General features: G+C 42.7%; 1 non-coding gene across 1 annotated transcript; it reads right to left on the reverse strand.

Annotated features, from left to right (window-relative positions):
* Window positions 1-309: 309 nt before the first annotated feature.
* On the reverse strand, window positions 310-384 carry Trnas-uga (transfer RNA serine (anticodon UGA)). Its single transcript has one exon. It is a non-coding gene; the product is annotated as a tRNA-Ser (tRNA).
* Window positions 385-17,624: the final 17,240 nt, after the last annotated feature.

Genomic DNA, 17,624 nt, shown 5'->3' on the forward strand with positions numbered 1-17,624 from the left:
TAAAACTGTGTGCCCGACCGAGACTCGAACTCGGGACCTTTGCCTTTCGCGGGCAAGTGCTCTACCAACAGAGCTACCGAAGCACGACTCACGCCCGGTACTCACAGCTTTACTTCTGCCAGTATCTCGTCTCCCACCTTCCAAACTTTACGGAAGCTCTCCTGCGAATCTTGCAGAACTAGCACTCCCGAAAGAAAGGATATTGCGGAGACATGGCTTAGCACAGCCTGGGGGATGTTTCCAGAATGAGATTTCCACTCTGCAGCGGAGTGTGCGCTGATATGAAACTTCCTGGCAGATTAAAACTGTGTGCCCGACCGAGACTCGAACTCGGGACCTTTGCCTTTCACGGGCAAGTGCTCTACCAACTGAGCTACCGAAGCACGACTCAAGCCCGGTACTCACAGCTTTACTTTTGCCAGTATCTCGTCTCCCACCTTCCAAACTTTACAGAAGCTCTCCTGCGAATCTTGCAGAACTAGCACTCCTGAAAGAAAGGATATTGCGGAGACATGGCTTAGCCACAGCCTGGGGGATGTTTCCAGAATGAGACAATTACAAGTGTTAGCGAAACAGAATCATGGGGAAGCGCATTAAGAATGTCATCAAAAACGTTGATATATTTGTCCCACATCTGATGGTAGTGACAACAATAATTTACAAAGTTTGTTAGTTCTTCTCATAATACGTTCAACCACACAGGACGCTGGCCAGTAAATAACAATTAAGACAGATTTAATCTTGTGGCGATGCAAAACGCGTAGCCAAGTGTGTAAAGGAAATTGGAGACCTTTGTCTACAAATCACAAATGTCAGATTTCTTCCAGAAATTTTTTTAAAAAGGAAGCAGGGACTATCTTTGCTGTGGCTTTCCACCAAAGAGTAAGTGAAATAAATTTAGAAGTTAAGTCAACTCCAAAACGAGAAATATATTATTGAATGTAATGGTTTGCGCTAGCAAATCCACAGCTGTCATTTTTTTAGTTTAGCAGGAATAACAGGAAAAAATGGACTTCAGTGGGAGGTAGTGGGTGGTTTAGCTTTTTGACAAAGTGTGTATCTCTTCAGAATATTACATATTCTTTTTTCCATTTTATTGAAATAGGAAGTCAAATGAAGTTTGTGAAAACATTTCCTTGGACCAATATGGGTATACCAGATCAGTTTATTCACAAACCCAAAGGGGACTGTTTATAGAACAACTTTTGAAAATAATGTTATTACACTCCACGTAACAGTGTTTTAAGGCAGTGTTTGCTTTGTCTTGCCATTTCCCTTTCACACCCTTCCTGACACATTGGGCGGACTTTGGTTTCAAATATAATTCGTGAGGTAGCCTGGTTCACTAATGCTGGTTGTTTCATTGTCATTCACTATGCACTATGATGGAAGCGTGACATGTTAGTACAGCGGCTATATCACTTCCAGATTTTGAGATGGATGTGTAAATAATATGTGACATAATACGAACCGTTCCACCTGGTACGGAAGATATTTGAGATAGGTGGTATACAATTATACATAATCAGTTGTGTAACACTCTCAATACGAAATAAAACATGTGTTGTAAGTATTGCTGAACCATCTGTTTTATAACTCAAGCTGTAAAATACTAACAAGAATTATCTACAGAAGGACGGAGCGATCGACAGACACTGTGGAGGGGGAAGAAGAAGATAGCGCTACTGACCTTACGAAATATTTTTGGAATGTGCCTGTAGTTTGTGAAACGTAAGAATTCGTGGTGCATTACTGACACCATACCACATTTTTGGAAGAAAGTTTGAGAAAGGAATTACCAGACTTTTTGTATTTCTGTGTTAAGAAAATATTTCTGACAATATTGATTGAAATGCACTCTTTGCAATTGTGAAGTTAGTACAGAGGTTAATTACAGTGAGTGGAAGAGCATCTACAAGTTGCACAGAAATCAGACAACAATTGTAGGAGTTGTGGGATATGAGAGGTAGTAAAAAAGAGCGAGACATTTCTATAGGCTATCCCACCACGGTATTTCATCAATACACAAAGTAAGAAGTAAAGGAAATCAAGAAATTATTAAAAAAAGGAAAGGAAACAAAATCTTTGCCGCTGACACTGTAATTTTGTCAGAGACACCTAAAACCGATTATGGTCGTTTTGGAATGTTTCTAAAAATATAAAATATTATCGGTTACGCAAAACCGCTAGTAAACTTATACTCAAGAAATTAAAAGATGTCTACATTGCAAATGTTACTCAGCCTCAGTTCGTTGTTAATGATCGTGAAACACAACTGATATAAAAATTACGGAAGACATCAATGATAAACACGTCCTTTTCTCTCCCACATGACCAGCTTCGAACCCTGTGAAGAGCGTAGTACATGAACTAGTACGATTATTTCGTTCATATTGTGATAGACGTCATACGAAACGGTGGAAAAAGTCTTTTATTTCGTCAAAAGTCATCTAATATTATTTGAGTAGGTTATAACAATTTTGCTGACCGGCTAGTGCTCAACAGAAGCATTGCGTCGCTAAGTTCCAGAACACATGAACATGAAAGCTGCAGCCCGATAACAGACGCATGCCTAGACACTGAAGCTTGGTGTTCATGAAGCTGATGATTGGGTTACAGTGAGAACAGATACTACCAAAAACGTTTGAAGGTTCCACAGCTAATTTACACCCATTTCGTATAAATAATAGTGTGCATTCTAACATTTTACATTTGGGATAACACTAGTAAAGGATATGTACTGCAACATATTGGAAGTGTAAAGCTGTGTCACAAGAGTGAATGACTTCATTCTGTTCGTATAATTATATATAATTTCTTTGTGTTTCAAGCACTAAACGAAACTCTGTATCTTAGTGTTAAGAAGTGTGTGCCGCGCGGGATTAGCCGAGCGGTCTCAGGCGCTGCAGTCATGGACTGTCCGGCTGATCCCAGCGGAGGTTCGAGTCCTCCCTCGGGCATGGGTGTGTGTGTTAGTCCTTAGGGTAATTTAGGTTAAGTATTGTGTAAGCTCAGGGACTGATGACCTTAGCAGTTAAGTCCCATAAGATTTCACACACATTTGAACATTTTTTTAAGAAGTATGTGTTCGATAGACTGTCGTTAGGCAGTAGCTGTGTAGGTGTTGCAAATGTTATAACTCCCTGTGGAGATATCTGAATTAGCAGTAAGAAGAGGCAGCGGATGTGACACAAAGACGAGCTGCTTATCTATATGCAAGCGACTTTACAGTGCACCGACAGACAGTGATACACGCACATTTCGACATACACTGTCCAGTTACTTTAATGTTACCATCCGTCAAAAGCCTCAATAACCACCTTTTTGCTTCAAGGACCATTGCGAGACACGCAAAAAGCGAGTTAGTGAGACGTGGAGCCATGTCGACTTCAGAGCGGTGGCCAGCTGCGCTGGGTTTCTCGGTTGTGGATCCATTGCGCCAACGGCCCGATCGAGATGGTCCTACAGATTCTCGTCGCCAGTTTTGTAAAGGCCTCGTCGCTACTGCTGTGGAGGCCGAGTTTGCCACTGTTGTTACGGTAGGCCGATTTTGTGAGATCGCGAAATGGCTTTTGTTGCAGTGCACCGCTAAGACAATTTTCTCCCTGCCACTATTACACAGCTATGCCCGAGGGTCAGGTATCAGGGTAGAAGACCGAAGTTTGTACAACACTCCAACAAATTAGTAACAAAGTCACACAAATGAGTTTAAAACGTTTACTTACTTTTTTGAGTTGTTGAATGATTAAATCTGCAACGCTGCGTGTTATATACACAAAAAATAAAGCCCTCAATGGATAGTTGCAAATAATTGTAAGTAAACTTCAAAGTACATAGAAAACGTAATTTACGGGCGTTGGTGGAACTCGCGCTAGTGGCGAGTATTCATGTTACTGGCACCATTTCGCATCTTTGCGCCTGTGGTGCTTCTGGCCTGGCCGTGCCTTGTTCGGACGACACAGCAAAACCGATCCCAGCGCTCTTCAAAAAACGCACATACACAGCAAACTCTGTGAGAGGTTGCACTGTCCAGCTGGTAGACGCGATCTTGCCGAGGAAAATACAAACAGCATGTAGAGGTTGACATAGTCCCCAAGAATAGATGCATGCTTTTATTGATCCATTGTGCTTTCCAGAATGACTGTGCCACTTAGTACGAGCCACGAAAACATCCCCAGACCATAACGCTCTCTCCTCCGACCCGGATCCCTCTGACGATTGTTGCAGTGCATATTTGCTTTCAGATGTTTCTACCCGCAGACGCTCATGACCATCTGTGCGATGGCCGCCTGTTGCCATTCAGTGGGCGTCCAGCTGCGTTGACGATGAACAGCTATCCACATGGGTGCAAGAACCAGACACTTGCTACGGAGACCCATAAACAGCAATGTTCGGTGAACAGTGGTTGCAGGTATGCTGTTGGAAGCCACTTGGTACACCTGGGCGGCCACTTTCGCACAGCTGCACATCTGTTCACCTGTAGACATCCCCGCAACCGTCGTTCACCCTTTTCATCTCTGTCTTGTGGTGCTCCACAGTTGCCTCGGCACCAGTTGTGGGTAATGCCATTTTGCCATGCCCCGAATACTTCAACCAGGGCGGCTGGGAGCAGTTTACAAACTTAGCCATTTCGGAAATGCTTCCATCCTTAGACCGAAAGACATTGATCATGATCTTTTGAAAGTCATGCAAATCGCCCCGTTTCCGCAGTAGGACAACGACTGCACTCTCCTCCGCGTCCTCCAGACACGCTCTTTATGCCCTCCACTGCTAGTGCTGCCACCTACCGTCTGTGAGACGTCACTGCACTTTGAGGTTGAACACATTAATGTAACTAGACCACGTAATTACAACGTTTTGTCAGAGTAACTGATGTTGTCTGGCGGCGAGTGGCAGCCGTCGCCATTGTTGGCACTGCGTCGTGCTATGACGGGACGAGACGATGCAACGATTCTGTTTGATCGGTGAATAATACACCCTGTCATCCATCACAGGCGATGAGGAGTTCAACGCCAGCGAGCATTTCTCTCCTCCAGTGATGTGTTTCCTTAGGTCCGTTGGTGTGTTTGTTTAGTCCAATGTCCCTTCCCCTCCCCCCCCCCCTTTCGCCCCCTCATCTCACCAGATCGCATCCCGTGTATCGACGTACGTATTTACTACGACGTCGTTACCATATAATGCTTTACGAATTCGACGATTTCAGTATACGCATTTTAACCGTGTACCAAATGATAATTTCGTTTTATTTTGGATTGCTTTTCTTTTTGTTCATGCTTCTTTCTCCGTAAATGGAAACAAAGAGCTTGCAGTAGAATAAGTCCACTGTCAGAAGTATCGGAACGATATTCACTTATAACTTTAGACCCGATCGTTTCCAAAGCAGGGATCGTTACTTGTGGTTGATACGTGTACCGTTCCGTATCATATGTGAAGGTATGTAGCATCATCACGGAATCACCCCGTGTATAAAATGTTCTAGTCGATAAAGGCAGACGCTCCATGACATTGGTCGCAGATGATGCATATGTCTACAACGGGTAGCAACGGCAGCAGGCTGCATCAAACTGCAGGAAGACAGAAAGAAACGGAGAACATCCAAGATGGTAAAGGGAGTGGCAGTTAACCCTGACCTCAAATGCCTGTGACCTATTGTAACTAAATATGTGAAAAATGTACCACTAGCTGATGACAGAATCACTGCTAACAGGGACTACCGTAAAATGCCCAGGAGTAACCAACTGGAGCAAGTTAACGAAGAATGACCATATAACACCAACTATAGGAAAGGCAGATACGAGGCTGAAATTCATTGATAAAATCTTAAGGAGACGTAATTCATTTACGAAGGAAGTCTGCTGCAAAACAATTGTTCCACAGCTCCTTGAGTACTAGTGCTTATCAGGGACTTCTAAAATGGTTCAAATGACTCTGAGCACTATGGGACTTAACTTCTGAGGTCATCAGTCCCCTAGACCTCAGAACTACTTACACCTAACTAACCTGAGGACGGCCGGCTGGATTTTATGCTGTTGTACCACCTCATATCATTTGTTAGTATTAACCCTAAATACTTGAACATGTGAAGTGCTGAATATGTTCAGCATTAAACTTCTAACAGGGTACTGTTGGGTTCCTTGGCCAAGTCCCATTGTTGGTTATGCACGCTATTAATGAATGGATGCTCCCAGATAGCCAAGGAACAATGGAGCTTTATTAACACAGTAGGTCCAAAATGTTCAGCATAATGCAGATTCGGAGCCGGCTGCTGTGACCGAGAGGTTCTAGGCGTTTCAGTCCGGAACTGCGCTGCTGCTACGGTAGCAGGTTCGAATCCTACCTCGGGCATGCGTGTGTGTGATGTCCTTAGGTTGGTTAGGTTTAAGTAGTTCTGAGTCTAGGGGCTGATGACCTCAGATGTTAAGTCCCATAGTTATTAGAGACACTTGAACCATTTGATTATTTTGCAGATTCGGAAATAAAACTAATGAAAGATCACCCTGATCTGATATGTGACACTATACAAAGTAACAGTTTCTTTGAAGGTAGAAGCAGTATGATTTACACTAGCCGTTGAGTTATGTACACTGGTCTGTCGTAATAGAGTACCACTGATATATCTAGGAATTTTTCATGGATGGGCACAGTCTGTGGTTGGTGCACTTGTGCTGACTCGGTGGTTTGGATGTGATATGTGAGATTGTAGGCTGAGAACGGTCGCCAGCGTGAAGCTTGGACAATACTGCGTGCTCAGCGAATGGAACTCTGATTAAGCGACCACATGCGCTGTAGGTGTAAGGCCCAGAGAACCTCTAAGTGTGAACTCCCGATGTCGACTGCCTAGAAAGCGGAAGGACAGCGTACGATAAAACTGTTGGTCGGAAGAATACCAGGAAGGTGACGTGGTGGCACGTGCCTTGCGGAGGTCATATAGTGCCGACTATAGCAGCGCTGCGTACGGCAATCGTAGCGCCAGCAGGTACCGTAGCAGCAGGTGGACACCTTATATCCCGCTGTGGTCTTGCTAGCGTATTGAAAAGGGTGGCAACTCACGTCACGGTGCTATGTGGTTGGCGGGTGGGCTGTAGGCGTCAGCCGAGGCTAAGCATACCTATAGGCATAGTCTGCATTAGTCATACTTAGAGCTGACAGCCATTTAACCAAGTGATAGTTTTCAACGATAGCTTAAAGTCGTCCAGCGGCTATCGCTCCCTGTATAACACAGCATCATCAGCAAGTAATATCCTGTCTCATAAATCGGCATGTATATTGAAGACTAAAGCAGTATTATAGAACTACTAATCCTTTCTGATAAATCGGAATCTTTATTGAAAACAAAAATTACGATTTCATGGGGCACATTCTGCACTTTCATTCCGTCATACTTCTGTAGCCTGTTGCACTGAAGCAGTCAGCGGTGCAAACCAACCCAAGGGAACGGAGACGCCACTTGGAACTTTAGCATCCTGTGCGACTCGGTGCGTCGGCAGAGCAAGGAGACGTCGAGGAGCGTCTGCGGGTGTCGCGGCAGAGAAAGCGGCGCGCTGCGGTCGCGTTATAATTCATGGCAGCGGCGCAGGCCCGGGGCCAGGGATGCGCTGTCGGTAAACACACTCACTCAGAGCCGGGCGGCCGCGGCGCGCTGAATCATTCAGCACTGCAGGTGCTCGCGCCGCGCCGCGCCACGTGCCGCGCTGCTCGCTCGCTTGCCCGTCTGTCAGATTCCCCACCAGTCTCACTAGCGCCGGCCACCGCCCACACTCGGTAATTAGTTTCACAACTCTAGGTCATGCGGCGATACTGACCTCATTCTGGTAGTCCCTCCTCCGTGCCACTACTCTTGATGATGTCAAAGCTGGAACTTTTAATGATAGTGCGATGCTGTTTACTCAGAGATGTTCACGGCACCTTAATTTAGTTTGCACTAACACACATACTTAATCGACACTAGATTTAATTCTTAGTAACGTGACATGAGTGTCTGCGGAAATTTATCGAAATGCAGGCAAGATTCCAACAGTGCAATTTTTTATATGAGCAGCTGAATACCTGGCAGTTCCCAAGTATGTACATGTTCGTCTTCACTGACAATCTCCTCACACTCCCTCTCTCTCACACGGGACTCGCATTCGTGAGGAAGACGGTTCAATCCCGCTTCCGGCCATCCTGATTTAGGTTTTCCGTGATTTCCCTAAATCGCTTCAGGCAAATGCTGGGATGGTTCCTTTGAAAGGGCACGGCCGACTTCCTTCTCCATCTTTCTCTAATCCAATGAGACCGATGACCTCGTTGTTTGGGCTCTTCCACCAAATCAACCCAACCCAACCCTCTTTCTGTCCATCTCCTCCTCCACCACCTCTGCCCAACTCCTTCACTCCCTCTCCCTGTCCATCTCCTCCATACACCGCTCTCTATCCGTCTCCTCCTGCTCCTCTCTGTCTTCATCTCTTCCTCTGCCTTATCTCTGTCAGTCTACTTCTCATCCCTCTGTCCATCTTCTCCTTCCCCCTCTGTCTATCTCCTCCTCCCAACTCTCTCTGTTCATTCCCTCCGTTTCATTTATGTGTCCACCCCTTCCTTCCCCCTCTCTGTCCATCTCCTCCTCTTACTTTTCCGCACTCTGTACAACTCTCCCCCCTTCTCTGGCTATCTGTTCCTCCCCTGTCTCTGTCCATATGCTCCTACTTCTATGTGTGCCTATTTCTCCTTTCCACTCGCTGTCTATCTCCGCGTCTGCCCTTCTCTCTCCACATTATTATTCTCACCCAACTGGAGGCTGTTGATTCTTACCCCTATAGTATTCCTTCCAAATTGAAACTAATGCATCTATTAAACTTCCGTCCCTGGTCGCTGAGTGGTCAGCGCGACGGAATTTCATGCCTAACGGCCCGGGTTCGATTCCCGGCTGGGTCGGAGATTTTCTCCACTTACGCACTGGGTGTTGTGTTGTCCTTATTATCGTCATTTCATCCACATTGACACGTAATTCGCTGAAGGCGAACGGTCTATCCGACGGGAGGCCCTAGCCACACGGCGGCATCTATCATATTTGATTGAAATCGTTCCAGGTAGAAGGATGACCTTTTACCTGTGTCTTTGATGACATACACACATGTCAAAGCCGCGCGGGGTTGCCGTGCGGACTTGGGCATCTTGTCACGGTTCGCGCGGCTGGCCTCCTCGGAGGTTCGAGTCCTCCCTCGGGCATGGATGTGTGTGTTGTCCTTAGCCGAAGTTAGTTTAAATTAGATTAAGTAGTGTGTAACCCTAGGGACTGTTGATCGCAGCAGTTTGGTCCCATAGGAACTTATAACAAGTTTACAAATTTTCCAGCACATGTCAAATGTATTTCACATGCGTTTAACACATTTCACACGTATTTATACACATATTTAACCTGTATGTCTAGCTAATTAGGCCTTGCAGTTTCATTTTCACGCAGCTCAATGTTAATAATGTCATATCTCCTGAACTATGTGTTGTACAATCACACAAATTTGTAGGTATATTCAATGCTACACGTGGCTACTGTCTGCGAAATGCATTGTAATACCGTTAGTAGTAAAGTAGTAATAAAGTTAAACGCCATTCATAACGGGGCAGTTTTTCAAGCATATCTGTGTTTGACGTCATGTCTCCTCAACAATGCTCCGTACAGTGATGTATTTTTGTGGGTACATTCAACAGCGCATGTGGATACTGTGTGCGAAAATTGTTACTAATAGAGTTACTAGCGGCAAAAACAATAAATTGACACGTCTTGCATCATGCGGCAGTTTGCCGAGCACCTCGCCAATTCACATCACATCTTTGGAACTATGTGTCATAAAATGATACATTTTTCTACATACAGTCATCGACAGAGCTAGTAGCAATCGAGCATAAATATAAACGTCTTGCTTGATACGGTAGTTTTTCACGCATCTCAGTGTTTATTACTCCATGTCTCATGAACTAAGTGTCGTAGAATGATGTAATTTTTTTTGGTACATTTAGTGAGATATGTGAACACTGTCTGTACGAATAAAGTTATTAGTAAATACGTAATAAATTAAAACGTCATACGCCATGTGGTAATTTTACTGCATAAACAGTGAAAATATAATAAGTGATAAACTTTTTTCCTTTCGTGATTTTATGGGGATCGTCAGCGATAAAAAGTTTCTTAAATTCTTTAAATTACGTGTAAAGTGTGTGGCAAGTCTCTAAGAGCTCCCAATCTCAAATACTAGCTGACTAAACTATTCGTTTTAGTGCATCGTGGGCTACACTCCTATTTCCTCAATCCTCCTCCTCCCCCCCCCCCCCCCCACACACACCCTTTGATAGGTCGGTGGTTTTTACCCCCATAGTGATTCTTCTCAGAAAGCAAGTTTGATTGTAATCAATCTGGTGGTTTAAGAGGAGGTGTGGAACATACATACATACACGCCTATTTATGGTTTGTATGGATATGGATTAGCTGAGTATGGGAACGTGTCGTGTCCCAAGAAATAGTTTTCACAGGAAGTATACGAAGCTCAGTGCATCTAAAACTTTTGATAGCTATCCAGTATGTGTTGTTTTGAAGATATAGCTTAAACGGAAGCATGTTTCACTAGTACCTCTATGTCCGAGGTACATCAGTTCATAAGATTAATAGAATCATCGATGCGGAAAACCTTTGAAAACTATTAAAGCCTAGCACTGAAGTAAATCGGTATTCGTGTCCCTTGTTTAGAACGTTATTGTGTAACCATTGCAGCTAGAGAACAGAACTCTTAAGATCACTCTATGTTGTACTGTGTATGGTATTTTACTACACACATCAAAAAAAGGTTTTCATCACCTCGGTTCGGAGACTTCCGGAACCTGTACAGAAAATTAGAATAGAGATCAACATAAACATCATTGCCGCCATTTTTATTGCTCATGAAATCACAGATTGCATATGGTACCACCATACAGCGAGACCTTCAGAGGTGGTGGTCCAGATTGCTGCACACACCGGTACCTCTAATATCTAGTAGCATGTCCTCCTGCATTGAGACATGACTGTATTCGTCGTGGCATACTATCTAAAAGTTCATCAAGGCACTGTAGGTCCAGATTGTCCCACTTCCCAACCGCAATTCGGCGTAGATCCCTCAGAGTGGTTGGTGGGTCAAGTCGTCCATGAACAGCCCTTTCCAATGTATCCGATGCTTTGTTCGATAGGGTTCATGTCTGGATAATATGCTGGCCACTCTAGTCGAGCGATGTCGTTATCCTGAAGGTAGTCACTCACAAGATGTGAAGATTGGGGTGCGTATAGTCGTCAATGAAGACAAGTGCCTCGCTAATGTGGTGCCGATATGGTTGCTCTATTGATCGGAGGATGGCATCCACGTATCGTACAGACGTTACGGCGCCTTCCTTAACCACCAGCGGCGTACGTCGGCCCCACATAATGCCACCCCAAAACAGCAGGGAACCTCCACCTTTCTGTACTCGCTGGACACTGTGTCTGGGTTGCCTCCAAACGCGTCTCCGACGAAGGCATACACATGTGGTTGAAGGCATATGCGACACTCATCAGTGAAAAGAACGTGATGCCAGTCCTGAGTGGTCCATTCGGCATGTTGTTGGGCCCATCTGTACCGCGCTGCATGGTGTCGTGGTTGCAAAGACGGACCGCGCCATGGGCGTCGGGAGTGAAGTTGCGCATCATGTAGATTATTGCGCACAGTTTGAGTCGTAACACGACGTCCTGTGGCTACACGAAAAAGCATTATTCAACATGGTGGCGTTGCTGTTAGGGTTGCTCCGAGCCATAATCCGTAGGTAGTAGTAGTCCTTGGGCGTCCTGAGCGAGGAATGACATCGACTGTTCCGGACTCTCTGTATCTCATACATGTCCGAACTGCATCGCTTTGGTTCACTCCGAGACGCCTGAATACTTCCCTTGCTGAGAGCCCTTCCTGACACAAAATAACAATGACGATGCGATCGAACAGTCCCTTGGCATGATTGAACACGAGCTGTGTACCTCCTACCTGGTGGAATGACTGGAACTGATCGGCTGTGGGACCCCCTCCGTCTAATAGGCGCTGCTCATGCATGGTTGTTTACATCTTTGGGCGGGTTTTGTGACATCTCTGAACAGTCAAAGGGACTGTGTCTGTGATAGATCATACACAGTCAACGTCTTTCTTTAGGGTTTCTGGGAACCGGGGTGATGCAAATCTTTTTTTGAAGTGAGTATTTTTCCTCTCTTCAAGTGAAAAATTTGTATTTCTTCTACATCTGAGTCCACACTTAATTGTACCTATACCATAGCATGAGCATATTCTACATAAGCTACTGCAGTCTTAACATATGTGAAAATTGGATTTTGAGCAAGCGTTCATGGGTCAAATGCGAACACACTCTCGAGATTAAGATGCGCTAAAGGGCTGTTTTTGCGGGAATTGGGGATGAGAGTTACAGCTATGTTTGTACTGGTCTGGGTGATGGAACTATCCATTTATGGAGCTCGTTAAGGTCTGGGCCAGGCGTGAGGTGTACTTGACTAACGCTGCGTGCAGCACGTTAACACACACTCTGTATGAATCTGAAGAAGTACTTTTAAATATTAATCGAAATTTTTCATACTTAGTGTATGAAATTCTGTGGATAACAGAACCACGCTGCTAAAATTTCAAATCAATAACTTCAATACTTTCCCGGATATAAATTTTTACTTAGTATACATAATAACGGGGCGGGCTTTGTGAAACCGAGTTAGGGACTGTATGTATTCATCTGTAGTATCAACTGAAACTACAACCAAGGAGACAGGTTCATGTAATCTATTTTTGTGGAATTTTCTTTAGTTTCATTGCCACAGAATCCTGACAGTACATTGGAAAATTATGTGATTGTGTTTTGGTTGTGTGAGTGTTCTGTTGGAGTGAATGGAGGATATACATAGAGTCAATATATGATATTTTATTGTAAATATGTAAATGTAAGAGTGACAAAGTTATTGTGTAATAGGGGAATTTGTGACGTATGTCCAAGTAAGACTGATTTTGTAAAAGGCTATCAGAAGGGGCGATGGGTATTGAATTTACTATTGAATTATTTTGTGGAAAAGTATCGTATTTTGTTTTCATTAAATTGAATTTAGTTTCGGAATTACTAGACTTATAGTCTAAATTATGTCTGGTAATCTGGTTGGCTGACATTAGAAATACCGAGAGAATGGAAATGCTCGAGGCAATCTGATTCGCTGCTTAACATACTAGCCAATAGGGCTAGTAGGGCTTTGTGCCTCTGGTCTATGAGCCGAGATAGTCTGTCGGAAGCCTATGTTAAATCGTGTTGATCAAATTAGTACCAAAATGAAGTAATCCGAGCGTTTGCTCGGTTCCCTGGGAACTGATGAAAAGCCACTAAAGTGTTGTCTATTTTGAGGAAGTTTGAGCTTTGTGAGCGATTTATTTTACGAGATTTTGCATGTGAACCTATCAGGTCGTGCATAAACTCCGTGTGGTGTGTTTTGTACAAATTACGAGACATGTGGTGAGAACTTCTGTGCAAGAAGACTGCTGAACGACTGACTGTGTTAATTCGCTAATAATCGCTGGTCAGTGACTGTTTAGGACGGACTAAATATCTTCAGGCTGGTTTTGGGTGTGAACTTGTTACAGAGACAGTCAGTAACATTGCATAATTAGTGTCGGGATATTAAACATGGAGTTGATAGCAGTTTTCCTTGACAAGAAACCAACTAAAAGAAAATTTTGGACATTTTTCAAACGAGTCATGCAAGAATCTCGAACACTCGATAGTTTAACTTTCAGCTACTATCCATGGACTGGAGTTATGCATGGTAGGTTCAAATAATTGGTTCAAATGGCTCTGAGCACTATGGGACTTAACATCTAAGGTCATCAGTCGCCTAGAAAAAAAATGGTTCAAATGGCTCTGAGCACTATGGGACTCAACTTCTGAGGTCATTAGTCCCCTAGAACTTAGAACTAGTTAAACCTAACTAACCTAAGGACATCGCACACACATCCATGCCCGAGGCAGGGTTCGAACCTGCGACCGTAGCGGTCGCGCGGTTCCAGACTGTAGCGCCTAGAACCGCTCGGCCACACCGGCCGGCGCATGGTAGGTATTTAGTAGAATTTATCAACCCCACTTTTGTCTGCTTAACCTGTATCAACCATGGCGGATTGAAGGGGCACACAACCTGAAGTCTATCCAGGTCGGTGGACAAATTATTTAAAGGACAGTGAGAGAGCAACCCTCCCCACCGCAAGCTGTACAAGGAAGTGCTAGAGAAAAGATCAGGTACTCTATTTCGGCAATTGTTTGTAATGGTTTATATTTTCCAAAACTGCAAAACAGCGCCGAAACCATCACAACAAGAAAACGCCATAACTGCTGGGGAAAAGCCGAAGTTGAATATTGAGTTGTAACGCATCACACAATTCAATTTCAAACGAAAAAGTCACAGCGCTTACTTGACAGTGTGTTGTAATAAGTTATTACACAAAAGATTACACTTAAGGAGTTCAATTAATATAGCCTCAATGAGTACCTTCGTGTTGCACAATAATTAACTACTTTTGATACTAATAATATTTCACACCTCTGCTAACCACAACGAAGTTCAATTAGAATGTTCCTTCATTCTTGTTACACAAAACACTCGAAAGTCTTTAAGAATTAATATTAATGAGTGTCAGAAAATGTGCATGAGGCGAAAGCGGTCGTAGATCGTTCTCTGTGTTTTCTAAACGTAAACAGCCAAGTTTTGCTGATGTCCGACTTCTTGTAGACGAGTGTAAGAGTAAACTGTTATTTCGTAACCTACATTATGCTTTGAAAATCGACTAGGCTTGCTCTTACGGTTTTCGGTGAAAACCTAGTGTGATTTTGGTTCCTAGAAAATATATGCTGGTTACAGATTTGGAAAAAAATACGTGAATACTGTTATTCTTAGATAATGTGAATCGTTTCCTTTCCATTTACAACCACCATATTGCAAATTCAAGTGATTTATATAAAATGATTAATTAGTAATTCGATTACCCAATGTTGTTGTTCATTTTGCACACAAAAAGTAAAGTAGAAAAATATGTAGTCAAGTGTCGTAATATAGCACTGGCTCTGGGCGTCAAATTCAACTAAATCAGTTATTATTGGATGGTTGTAAATACATAAAGCAGGATTTTAAGAAATTCTAAGAAAACCGTTTGTACTTAAATTACATAATATATGAAGTCCTGGGAGTCTTCACGCATTGCTGTGCCTAAAAACCATTAAATCTACATTTTTAAAACATAAATTTTTAGCTTCACATCCTGACAATTTATTTTATTTTATCTCGGGCTCATGACCATTTTGAAACAAATTAAAATAAAGAACAGAACAATGATAACAATTTGAGATAACGTATTAATAAACAAAGTATTAATAAACACAAATTACTATAATTATTACAGTATAATCATTATTACAGTTTTTTAGAACAATATCTGTAGGTTTCTTATATTTTCATGTGTTTCAGATGTTGAAGGCCAGGTAACTATATCAATATAAAGGTTTTTGTGATTCTCTGAGATGTACTGTCCAAGTGTCATTATATCGTTTAACTTACGCTTGCTTGCACAACTCTTCTCTCTATGTTATGAAGTTGTTGGTGCCGGCCGCTATGGCCAAGCGGTTCTAGGCGCTTCAGTCCGGAACCGTGGGACTGCTACGGTCGCAGCTTCGAGTCCTGCATCGGGCATGGGTGTGTGTGATGTCCTTAGACTAGTTAGATTTAAGTAGTTCTAAGTTCTATGGGTCTGATGATCTCATATGTTAAGTCCCATAGTACTCAGAGCCATTTGAACCATTTGAAGATGTTGGTAGTCTGAGAACTGTTTTGGCTTTAAAGCGTGAATGAATTTTGAGTCATTCCATTAATGAATGTACTGGTTACTAATACTTCTGGGTTGTAGCTTTCGAACTCAAATGTACTATACTGTGACACATTAAATTTGTCTTTCTGTCATCTATCTTTTCCCACTGTTCCTATACTTTGAGCACTGTGTTTAAAAGGACCTTGCCACGAGTCTTCAAAATTATTAACAATATTTTCAACCTCAAGATAATAATAAACTTTTCTTTTGTTTTTGAAAAGTGAAGAGTATGTTCAATATATTCTTTGATCACAAAGTCTGTATTAGATCAACGTTACTTTCTTTTTATTTCTCTGACACCCATTACATGGCTGGAAGGAATGCAGCCGCGCGGGTTAGCCGCGCTGCTTGAGGCGTCTTATCACGGTTCGGGCGGCTCCCCCCGACGAAGGTTCGAGTCCTCCCTCGGGCGTCGGTGTGTGTGTTGTCCTTAGCTTAAGTTAGTTTAAGTTAGATTAAGTAGTGCGTAAGCTTAGGGACCGATGACTTCAGCAGTTTGGTACCATAGGACCTTGCCACAAATTTCCAAATTGGAAGGAAAGCGCCCGAATAGGAAAGTACTGAAATAGTTTTAAACATACAAAGCCCAACTAAAGCCGTTAGAAATCGGACCGTAGTACTGTTACGTTTTTGTCCTGGCCAGAAATCAGAGATAATATGCATCTCTCTAATAGTTATACAAAGATACTGTTCTTGGAAGAAAACATGCAAGAAACTGCAAATTTCATATGCTCCTTTTTTGGCTGCTCCTTCTTGTATACAAATGAATAAGATTTGTCAGTCTTAGGGTTGTAAATACAGAGAGTAAAGACCCAGAGATGCGGTAGGTAAAACACTTCCTACCTCATCGTCATATTACTTGCCGATTTCCTTTACAGTCTCTACCTTCTTACATAACTTCTTGCTCCTGAGAAAATGAATCATTTGCTGAACGTTAATCGTTGTTTTAACTGACTCACAAAGAGAAATGTTCGTTAGTTTGCTTTGACCTCCTCACAGTAACCATGGAAATCTTTGAGCTCCTCACAGTAACCACGGAAATATTTTTGAGGTCACAATTTTCCTGGAAAATCGTTCAATAAAATCCATATTTTGCAGCCACATCAGGGTCTCTCCCTGAGAGTAATGAATATATGTTAATTACATTCAAACTTTCCTTCCAATACTGAATATATTGATTTGCATAGTGAGTAGATTTTGCCTTAAACGTTTCAATCATCACTTTCTGTAGCTTTCATTCTGCTTCCCATGCCCATACCCCTTTTGAATATTGGAACTTTTCCTAAAACCAGCAGGTCTTCGAGTCTTCGAATTCTCTTATAACTCTTCACCCCGTTAATCGTCTGCTAATAAATCTATGATACCAAAATTCTCTTTTCTAGAACCTGAACACAATATTTGAAGTTCTTCTCTCTGCTTTTCGTAATATTCTTCTTTGGGCGTTTCAGCTATTTTCCTTAACTTCCATAAGTCCCTTATGTATCTATGAATTTGGAATTTGGTCATGAATTTCTTAAACGTTACCTGTATCTCCACCCTACGGATTTCATCGATGGCATCAAAACAGCTAAGTTTACAGTTAAAATAAATGAAAAGCAATATTTAGATTTTACAGATGAAAAACAGGCTTAATTTACAATTATACATATTTTACGTAACATCTATTTAGCGTTTAGTTCTTAAATTCATGGTCACTTGCACTTTTTC

The sequence above is a fragment of the Schistocerca serialis genome, chromosome 6 (assembly GCF_023864345.2).
Source record: "Schistocerca serialis cubense isolate TAMUIC-IGC-003099 chromosome 6, iqSchSeri2.2, whole genome shotgun sequence".
In the NCBI taxonomy this organism is placed as follows: Eukaryota; Metazoa; Arthropoda; class Insecta; order Orthoptera; family Acrididae; genus Schistocerca; species Schistocerca serialis.